At 46.7% G+C, this 11078-nt stretch overlaps 1 long non-coding RNA gene across 1 annotated transcript; it reads right to left on the minus strand.

Moving 5' to 3' along the window:
• Positions 1–1689: 1689 nt before the first annotated feature.
• LOC119389107 (uncharacterized) lies at positions 1690–10563 on the minus strand. The gene is made up of 3 exons (XR_005183007.2): positions 10546–10563; positions 6225–6277; positions 1690–1767 (listed from the first exon to the last, which is right to left on the minus strand). It is a non-coding gene; the product is annotated as an uncharacterized LOC119389107 (long non-coding RNA).
• Positions 10564–11078: the final 515 nt, after the last annotated feature.

The following is an 11078-nucleotide window of genomic DNA, read 5'->3' on the forward strand; positions in this document are numbered from 1 at the left end:
CCGTTGGGGCGGAGGGGTCAAAGTGCCGTAGAATCGGTTGTGACGTCAAGAGATGCTTCAGCTGTCGAAAAGAGGCGTCACATTCATCACAATATGTTGCGGGGTTTAGCGCCGCATGGGCGGTGCAGAGGGACACGTAGCTGCAATAGCTACATTGGACAAACAGGCAGACGCCTAAACACTACATTGTGAGAGCACCGCTAGGCATGCGGACAGATTAGCGGGCCAGGGAACTTGGCTTCGCACTGCAAAGAGTGCGGATGCCAGGCCTTATTTGAGCAAACAAAGTTCTTGTTTTGCGCGCTAAACCAGCAAAGTGAGAAATAGTTGAGATCTGCAGCATTGCATCGGGAGAGTTTGGCGCATGCGTAAGAACTTCAACTTTGGCGCTAGCAGAGTTGAAATTGAATTTTAATCGACACGTTCCGGACCTTGCGCAAACGAGCGGGCTAAAGAGCGCTGTGCAAGGTTGTTGCGCGAACCATTCTTGATAGCAGTTGCACTTCTCTGGTTTCATTTTTCTTTTATGTTATACTTTCACCCCTTCCCTCGTTCTTCTGCCTTCTTTCTTGAGGCGGCCTCAGGTGGCGCCTCGCTAAATATTAACAGTTGATGGTTCGCGCCCAGTTCTGGTTGTGTTTTTTTTTCTGTACTTTCGTGAGTTTCCCTCTGTACCGCCCATGCAGCGCAAAACCCCAACATATCTGACTTAGCTCTGGCTACGTTGCACATGCTATATAATACAAATATAGTGAGGAAAGTGTGTATACAACACTGCTGGCTCCTTCACAATTTTATTCCTTTGGCAGCTAGTTAGGTTAAATACTCCAAAACTTATTGCATTTTGTCCATCCAGCATTTTTAATGCTGCCACCGTTATGTCGTGCTCTTGCCACCATAGCATAATCTTACTTTCGAAGAAGGGAAGGAAAAACCTTCAGCTTTCGCCATCGAACGCACGATCCTATAATACTCGTGTGGTGTCCAGACTCAAACACCCACTCGTTCTGCTGGAACCAACCTTGCATAATTGCCCGGATTTTTCGCTGGCATGCAACTCATTGTGACACATGGAGCCCATGCACGTGTTTGGATGATTACAGCCCTAGTCCAGCGGAAAGAGGAGGGAGGAGGTGGGGTGGTTACCCCTTCCCCTAATCTTCTACTGGGGGCACCAATTCTCTGTGACTCTTCCTGTCATAGCGTTTAAGTGCAGGGCCGTGGCCATACAACTTCTTGACGAAAATGGCGGGCGAGGACCCCTGATGTTGCATTCAAAAAATTGCTTGCCTCCCACATTTATCCCCGGAAAGCTTGGCACTAAAGGCAGGCCGCAGTGAGAAGCATGTCACGCCTCATTTTCATTTCGTGCTCGAGCAATTATATTCTGGGAGGAGGGTGGTGCCCTGCGCGTAAACTGCCCCCCCCCCCTCCCCGCTTTAATGGAGGACCGTGCGCACACCTATGGTTACAATTAACAGCAGGCAATACTCTCATGGACGAATGCGGCATTTCGCCGAACCTATCATATTTTCACAGTGACTGACCAAAGGAACCCCCAATATATCCCTATATTTAACATGACACCGCAGACAGCGCCGCTTTATAGTGATGAGCAAAATACGCTAATACGGTAGCAAACAAGTTTTCACCAGGAAACATTTACGTACCATTCTGTATGGCAGAGCTGCGAAATCCTTTACTAGAACTTGTTTCACAAGATCAGGCTCCGCGACAAACAGAACGGGCTTGCCCGCTTCAAAGGCGCTGCGAGTGCGAACGAAGTATCAGAGTGAATAGAAACAGGGGAAATAAATTGCGACACAACAAAATGATTGTATTGTGAGCTAATATGGGCGTTGTTAAATCTCTGCCAGGAAAACTAAAGCTATTAAAACATATGCTGCGTTCTTTATTTACCAGAATTGTGATATGATTTTGAGGAACGCTGTTGCTTCGCGATAACTTCGACTTCCTGTGTTTTTTTTAACGTGCACCTGTAATCAGTGAAGCGAATGAAGTAAAGGCTTCAAGAAAACATCAGATAACGTTGCCATTTGAAAGGCCTTTCCGATATGTTATGTATGGATCGTTTACAAAGGGAATTTGCCGTCAGGTTTTTCGAAGCATATCATTACTAATCTTCCAAATGACAAAAATCTGAACGCCGATTCCAAAATGTAGTTTTGGTCTCACGGCAGGAGGTTCAATTCATCCAAACCTACGTGTATATTTCTCATTCTTAGCCCTTAGTCGGCACAACTAGCAAAAACAAGTGATTTACATAATTCTGTACATAGCGTCTGAAAGGGTTAAATACTCCAAAACTTCGTGCATTTCGGTGCCTTACGAAAAATACTTGAGACCAGTCACGTCTGTCTAGCTCATTAAGATACATATTCAGAAAACCAAAATATATAGATATATGGGACGACGACACTCATGTGCTGGCCGGGCCGCTAACTAGTGGTCCGCGGGCCGAGTGTTTGAGACCCGTGTTGTAGATGATGATAGGGACCAGATGCGCAAAGACGATGCCAATTCACGCTTGCAAAATGTATGAAGTCACTGTAAAGGCTTGTACGGCAGATTGGCACACTTAATTTCAGGTTACCCTCAGTGCTGCTGGAAATAGTACATATAAGCTTAGTACCATGTAAGCATGGTTGAAGACTGACATTTCGGCGAGTTGGATTCTGTTAATCATATTGAATAGATTCAGCTCAACAACGAGATAGAGGCGAAGAAGGGACACGAACACCAGCGCTGTTCTCACAACTAATTTTATTAGCGCAGAAACAGATATTTTAAAACACAGCCAATAACCACGTAACCACACGCCCGGCATGACAGCGAAACTTCTTAAAAATTGTCAGTTGTTGGGCTAGTTGGCTCGGCATCTTGCATAGGGAAGCGCGGATTTGGTTAGGAAGAAAGACCACACGATAGAAAAGACGCTCACTTGCAACAGAGGTTATTCGAAACACTTCATGCCAAGAAAACCTATGCGCAGGCGCATTCACAACAGCCACTGTCACAAAAAAACTGCCGAATCGCTGGGACATGCGATAACAATCTAAAATATCTTAAAGGGGTTGCATATGATCAGTTTAAGCGATTAACTGCTGGGAAGGAAGTTTGTCTCCCTCATCGTCAAATGCAGCGAAGGCGCACTGATGCACGAGTCTGCTGCAATCTTAATCTGGTCCGCCTCTAGAATCTCTCTTTCACGCCTTCCCGTTGCTCTGCTCATGACGTCTGTCTCTTCGAAAAGTGCTCTGCACCCGCACTACCTGCAATGCGCACGAAGGCGCGCCCCATCATTCCGAGCCATCAGCGTGGTCGCGTGCATCTACGATTGAGACATTGGCCAGTTTGGCCGATGTAAGCTTTTCCACAAGTGAGTGGGATTTTATACCGCTTTCGTATCACAGGGAACAAATGGCTTCTTGTGCTTCCTTTCGCACACCGATTTCTTAGTTTGTTCACCAGCCAAAAGCACACAAACGGCAAAGCTCAAAGAGTGCCGCGAAGACGAGGTTTACGCCGTGCGTTAAACCTATCCTCTTAAAGTTGTGCGAAATGGTGAATGTAGGGCATGATAACATACTTGTTAAGACTCTGTCGTAGTGAAGCGGAAGGTGAGGAACCCTTCTTCTTAAGAAGGGAGGATGCCAAGGCAACAATGAAGGTGGAAGGAAAACCCGTAGCTAAAAAGCATGAAATCTGGTGGTCAAAGCTATGGCTGACCTTATGAGTGCATGACTTCGTGAGCGCTGAGTTGAGGCATGAGTAAGCCATCCGCCTTTTCACCAGTTTACTATGAGATGAATCAAAGGGTAAAATGGCTTTCTTTGACCGCGGTTTATACCCCCAGCAAATATGGTCTTCACAATAAAAAACAGGGCTAAATCTAAGAACTGGATTGTGTCGTTCTCAGGAAGTTCCGTCGTGAATGATAATGAGGGCGAAAACTGTTTGAAACGGTTCAAGACGCTGTGAGTGACTTCCGAAGAGCTAGCGTTGATGGGGACTGAGATAACAAACAATAAAGTCGTCGACATATCTGCATACTTTCAACGCACGTGAACGTTTGAATTCTTGCTGTAGCTTTAGGTCAAAATTGGCAAGATAAATCTCGCACAGAACTGGTGCCACACACGAACCAATGCAAATTCTTTATAAGTCTTGGTTTAAAGCTAACAAAGGTAGAGGCCAAGTAGCATGTGAATAGCTCCATAAAACTATCAGCCGTAACTAGGCAACCATTCTGAAAGGACACCACCCATACGATCAATTTCCTCTCGGACAGTGACAAAGAGTTCGTCATGTGGTACTGAGTGCTCAGACATCCAGACACTCTTGTGCAAGCCTTGAAATTGGGAGTGCCGGGAGTCAACTACGCGTTATCGGTGAAAATTGAGGACTTCATTTACTTAGTACTCAGAACAGCGCTGGTGTTCGTGTCCCTTCTTCACCTCTGTCTCGTTGTATCGCGCCGAATTCATTCAATATGTTTAAAGATGTTTGAGAACGGCAGCATTCGCGGCGAGAAGAACGTTTGCGTGCTGGTTGATAGGTATAACACTAGCTTAGGGAAAAAAGGTTGGCACATGGAAGCCGACTGCACATGTACGTCCTTTGAAAAGTAGAAGGATACCCAGGCCAACGTAAATACGAACTCAAATCGCGCCGATAATTCAAGTAGCATTTTCGCGGAAACTGCAGGGATTTTTAAGTCTTGGAGGGGGTGTGATAGGTAAAGAATGTATGCTCCTCCATAGGACTGGTAATTCTGTGACGCATACAGAACGTCAGTATGGCTGCAGGCCTGCAAATTCGCGGTAGCTTGCAACCAGCGCTTTTGCAACTTATCCTGCTCGGTGGACTTCTACCCGGTTAGCAGAGCAGCGGGCGCACGCATCCGTTCGGCACTTCGTTGCCCCGTAAGCGTCTGACTGCAAGCTGTGACTGTCGCGCACTGTTGAATCAAGGGGTAATAAACGCGTGTCTGTTCGAAATCGCACTCTGGAGTCTCCGATGTGCAATGGCGGAGAGTTGACGAACCCTATACCGTTGCGTCATACGATTTCTGGAGCATCGATCATAGGTTAAGCATCGCGCCAGTAATGTAGGGTTGAGCTCACGCAGATACCTCTAGAAGTGGGACACGCAAGGTCTGAACTCGATTCTTCTATGATTTACCCCTCGACACCCGCCATGCACCTAGCCTACCACTACATACCGCGTCACCATTAGTGTTGTTGCTAGAGAAAAAAGTCACAGTTTCGCCGCAACGGCGAAGGAATGAATTCGATAGCAATAAATTGTAATGTAACGCGAAGAACGGAAAGCAGCTCCAAATTGCCAGCGCGTCGCTCGAGCCCAAATGACGCACGAAAAGAACGCACACAGGACGAGCGCGAACTAATGCGTCACAGCTCGACACTTGAAGCGCACTGCTCAAACATAAAGCAGGATGCACGACACGAACGAACATGTACACACAAGACGAGCGCGAACTAACTGTCACAGTTGTTACTTATTTCTGCTTGAACAGCGCGCTCCTTTCGCAAACGCGGCCGCTGCAGCGAGCGAAGCGAAGCACCCCACCAGCCGCCCTTTCTTTCCTCGAGATAAGCGCACGAAATCGACCACGCCTGGTAGAGCGAAGAGCAACGGCGTTCGCAGGAGCGGGGCGACGATCTTTAAAGCGCGCCACACGCGCGCACGTCGCGCCATCTATGTGGCCACTAAGAAAGCATGCCGAATTACATGGCGTATATAAATATCTCGCCGTTAGCAGGCTGAAAGACGGTGCTGTCGTGGCCTAACGCCTAACGCGGCGGGCTGCAAAGCGAGTGGTCGCCCGTTCGATTCCGCGCGTCGGAAAGAATTTCTGAATTACATTCTTTGTGGCATTTCTATATATATACATATTTATACATATACGGTGAATGACGGCGACGGGGACGGACATTTTCCAGCCGAGACTGTCCATATAATTGCTATCGCAATAAAATAAGCCAGAATTTTATTAACTTCCTTTCAAAATCAGTGGGTTATACTGCTCACAGTGTGAATTAATTGATTATAATCAACTGCTTGCGTTTTATTCTTTACCATGCAGCAGAGATAGGAGCCTCGACTGATTAGGCCTTCCGTCCAAGGGCACGACATAAAAGCAGCCCACAATTTTAACTAAGGACACGCGCTATACTCACCCGAAAAAGTTTCCATGTTTCATGTACCTTTCATGGTCGATCTTGAACTGTGGCTGCAAGTTACAATGAATGCACTTGTTATATTCAGGCAATTATAATGATCATGCAACACTATAAGGCATCGACGTTTGTCACTGAAATGTGTGAAATACGTATACTCCGTTTTGCCGGGGAGCGAATGCACATAAATCAGATGCACATTTGACTGCAATTTCTTTTACATTGGTCAATCGCGCAACTTCTTTTGACAACTGAAACAGCAATAACACGATTTTGGTAATCATCGCTACGTGCCCTACGCACTGCCGGGAAATGTGCGGAAGAGTTCACACTTCATCGCTTGACATAACGGTGCAATGATAGGTAAAGAAAGAAACGTAACAATGAGGCTGCGGCTAGAATTTATACTGACATAGACTAGGTCAGATACCCTTACCAGTACAAAGGCAAACGTATTTATGGCCCACGTTTATTGGCGTTCATCGCGTCGCATATTGCGCATTTAACTGGACGACGGCGCTACGTCTACCGCATCGTAGATGTAGCGCCATCATCTTTGTTCATCAACATCGTCATCACCATTCTTCCGCCATCGCGCAGCCCATGCCGAGAGCTCGTGGCGAGAGCAAAAAGAACGTGCTCACGACCCTGGCCAGGCCGCCGCTCCGCTTCGGCCATCGCCTTCGCAATCATTATGTTTTTAATATTCATCTGATCTCATTTGTCTTGGTTCATTGCAGTAGCCAAAGCTTTTTTTATGTCCCTACAAAAAATTTGTTTTTTTTTGTCAAGTGGAATTACAGCTAGGGGTGTTCGCGTAATTATTTTCATAATTACGTGTTCGCGCAATTATGAAAAATGAGAAAATATAGGACTTCCTTTATAATTATCACATGTGCCTAAAAGGTGTGCTTTATAATCTAGGCAAATAATATCTAGTGCTTATCCCTTTTAAAGAAACAAATTCTCACACTTCGCCTCTTGAAAACCACAATGCTATAATATCTACAACCACAATGCGCAATATCTTGAAACCACAATGCTATAAAAGGTTTGCTGACATTTCCTTCATTTGGCCTCACAGCGAATCGCAACTTCCTGCAATTATATCTCATTTTAGATGCGAAGTATCTTAAGGCCGAGCTCAATCCGGTGGTGTGCGGCGTGACCACCTTTACTGCGCATGCGCATACCCTCTCCGCACACCTCCTCTCCGCACACCTCCTCTCCACTTTCCCTCTCACCTTCCCCTCTCCACTTTCCCTCTCCCATTCCCTCTCCACTTTCCATCTCCACTTTCCCTCTCCACCTTCCCTCTCCCTCTCCCCCTCTCCACTTCCCTCTCCCCTCCCCCTTCCCACTCTTCCTCTGAAACGCGGGCTAGACATGCCGAAATTCTCTGCTGCGCAACGCCGCGATGAGATCGAGCGCATGCGCGTCCCCTCCCCTTCTCTCTCCTCTCCTACGCTGCCCCCCTCTCGCCCGCCTGTCGACCGCGTTCCCCGCTCGCCCTGTGAGAATTAACGGCCAGGCTAGATGGAAGATACGACGCGCATAGCGTCCCTCTTCGCGTTCCACGACGCGAGGTCGGTAGTATGCCCAACGAACGCCAACGGAACGCGATCGTGCAAGTGCTCCGGCTTCGCATCGCCTCATGGTCCGCTTTAGCGGGAGATGGTGTATTTTTTCCTAACGTTCAGCCATCCGTATATTTGCCTACGCCTACTTATGGAAACTATTAACCTCTTGGACGTCGCAATGCGCAAAGAAACAACAACTTATCTACTTGAAAACGGGGTACCAGCGAAAACACAGAAACACGTACACAAGAAGAAGGCGTTACAAACGGACAAACGCTGGACTTTCAACTGCTTTATTGGAGGTTACATTGCCGCACAAGGCTTCTCACGCATGCGCATTGCCGTCACTTCCCACGACACGTGACACTTCAAAATTATTTTTCCGCTAAGCAGGCACGCTCGTTTGACTGTCGGAGACAAGGACGTATCGCTGAAACAATTACCTTTACGATTCACAATATGAAATGCTTATAAACCTCCCGCGAATATCTTGTCTTTCCCCTGCCCAAAATGGTCGTGCGATCAAACATCGGCTTACTAGATTTGCATTTGATGCAACTGCGGCAATGAACAGCCAAATTGCTTCCCAAGTCACCGCTCAAGGATGTATTATGTTCTTGTAACAACTTATTCATACACCTTCCCGTTTGCCCAATAAACTTTGCCACATGCTAGTGGAACGCAGATAAAAACACCTGTATTGCACTCAACAAAGGGTTCATGGCTTGACTATACGGCCTCTTCATTTTCCCCTTGATACCTATCCTCACACAGAAGCCTGCCAATTTGCATGGTGCTGAAGGAACCACGCTGACACCTTGCTTTTCAGCCACTTTCTTTTTGTTGTGAGAAACCTTATGTACGTAAGTTATCACTTCAAAATCCTTCATATTCTCTGTAGACTTCCTAACTTTAAGCCCCTTCACTTTTTTCAACCCAACTTCTGCCACAGACCTAATGACCGAGAAAGGGAAACGCTCAGTCATCAACCTCTCGACCTGCTTTCTCAGGCTACAGGGCATGCGGGGGGAGCAGCTCTTTGCACCCGCGTGCAGCCGCGTCCATGAGGCGACCAAGCGCTACGCTCCTCTTGACCAACTTCGACTGGTTGGATTCATATGGCATTGGTACTTTCTTTGTTCGGGGCGAAAAGATCCAGCAAACATGGTCATTGTCATGAAACATTAGTTGTAAGTCAAGAAACGTTATGACTTTGTCGAGTGGTAGTTCGCAGGTAAAACTGAAACCTCGAGAACAATCCCTAAAAACAGATAAAATACCCTCTGCAACACTGTGTACTTTTTCTCCTGGCAAAAGCCTTATAAAAACCAGAAAGTCGTCCACTTATCTAAACACACGGATCACATGTTCGTTGTCCAAAGAAGCGCAATGGAGGTTGTCAGATTTTGCTAGAAAATGCTGCATAAAATCGGCGCAACACTAGACCCAATACATATCCCTTCCTTTCTTTTGTAAAAACACACTACCCTTAAACTCGGCCAGGGTGGATTCCAAGTTAACAGGACAGAACCTCAAAAAATGCGCCTACACTCTGTCTACTTGGTTCTGAAAGCGAACAGCTCCACTGAGTTCGATCACTTCGCGCACCGCTATGTACAATTCGTCGTGTGGAGTTGAATGATAAAGGTCCTCTATGCCCGAGAAAAACGCACTGTTCACTCCAGTTAGGCCTTCGCTTAGCACGTCAACCAAGTCCGCGGAATATCGGTGGGCGAACGACTCCGCTGGCTTGAAGGAGTTCAGATGACGCTGAAGGAAGGTGCTTACAGTTTTTTGCCAGGATCCGCTTTCTGTCACAATTGCTCTTAGTGGGCAGTCCACCTTGCGAGTCTTCGCCGTGAAAAAGACTTGGAGCCGGTCGTCACTGCACTTTGCCGCTGCCTTAGGTAAACTTTCTTGGTTGCACTTCTCAAGCAATCTCACTGCGTTCCGTTTTACTTGCCTCGGTTTTACCGAAACGGGTTGAAGTGTTTTTCAATCGCTCTACAGGTCCTTTCATTCCGTCCAAACCACGATATGATTATGAGGCGCGCCGTAGTGGAGGGCTCCGGAAATTTCGATCATCTGGTCTTATTTAACGTGCACTTAAATCGCACAGGACACGGGTCTCTACCATTTCGCCTCCATCGAAATGGGAGCGCCGCGACCGGGATGGAACCCGCGACCTTCGGGTCAGCAGCCGAGCACCGCGTACCGCTACGCTATCGACGCATGTTGATCGCGCTCGCCCTGAACCCTTGCCAAAGTGCGGAGCACTGTCTCTGGCAGCCCACAAAAGGCAAAGCTGTTGCTTCTTTCGTGGGTGGAGGCGTAGTCACGTGTTATTTCTCACATTTCACGGGCTTTCTTTGGCAGTCGGGAAAAATGGGCACGCAATTAGTACGTTGTTAAAAATAGCGAAGCTATATGACAGTTCAATATGCCTACAAAACATGAGTAGTGGCTACTCCAGTCAGTGTACTGGGAACAAAATGTACAAGGTTCGTGCTGCGAGATATGGGACACCCCCCCCCCCGTGTGTGTGTACATAATATATATATATATATAATATATATATATATATAATATATTATATGTGTGTGTGTGTGTAAAGTTGTGTGTTTGTGATGGCGTTCGTTATGAGCCAACGAAAGCGGCACAAATTTGTTTCTTTATGAGTGCGTCCTACGTACCCTAATTGATAAGTTGGGTCGGGGTTCAGAGTAAAAGTCCCTACTCACCTTAAATAGCATCTTCAATGTGGGGCCAAAGACAATGGAAAATGGCTCAGACGGGATATTCTGGCTTTTCCAGTAGTGCCGATGTCTTGAGGCATATCTACATATAAGTTAAAAAGTAAAAGAAAAATTACGGCATTAAAAAGTGTTCACGCGTTCACGTCCACCGTCGGGAAATATCGGTTATGATATTCAGCTGACGCGATTGTCTTCGTACGGTAAGTTTACGTCATACGAGTAAAGAAAATGCACAAGGCGACATACAACAAAGTCCTGCCCACTTTATCGTCAAATGAATACGCAAGAGTATCATAACGCATTGTCCCTTTATTTGTCTATGTCAGCACAACATCGGTATGGGTGTTATTGTCAGCATTCAGAAACGACTGAACCAAAGAGCACTTTCCAACTCCTTCAGGTCATAGCCCTGCTGCGGGGGAATATACTATATCATATGAAGACGCTCTTCTCCGATATGTGACGGCGAAGATACCAATCAACTGGATGAATTTGCAGGGTTAAGAAGATATTCTCGG

Source organism: Rhipicephalus sanguineus, chromosome 4, assembly GCF_013339695.2.
Source record: "Rhipicephalus sanguineus isolate Rsan-2018 chromosome 4, BIME_Rsan_1.4, whole genome shotgun sequence".
Lineage (NCBI taxonomy): Eukaryota > Metazoa > Arthropoda > Arachnida > Ixodida > Ixodidae > Rhipicephalus > Rhipicephalus sanguineus.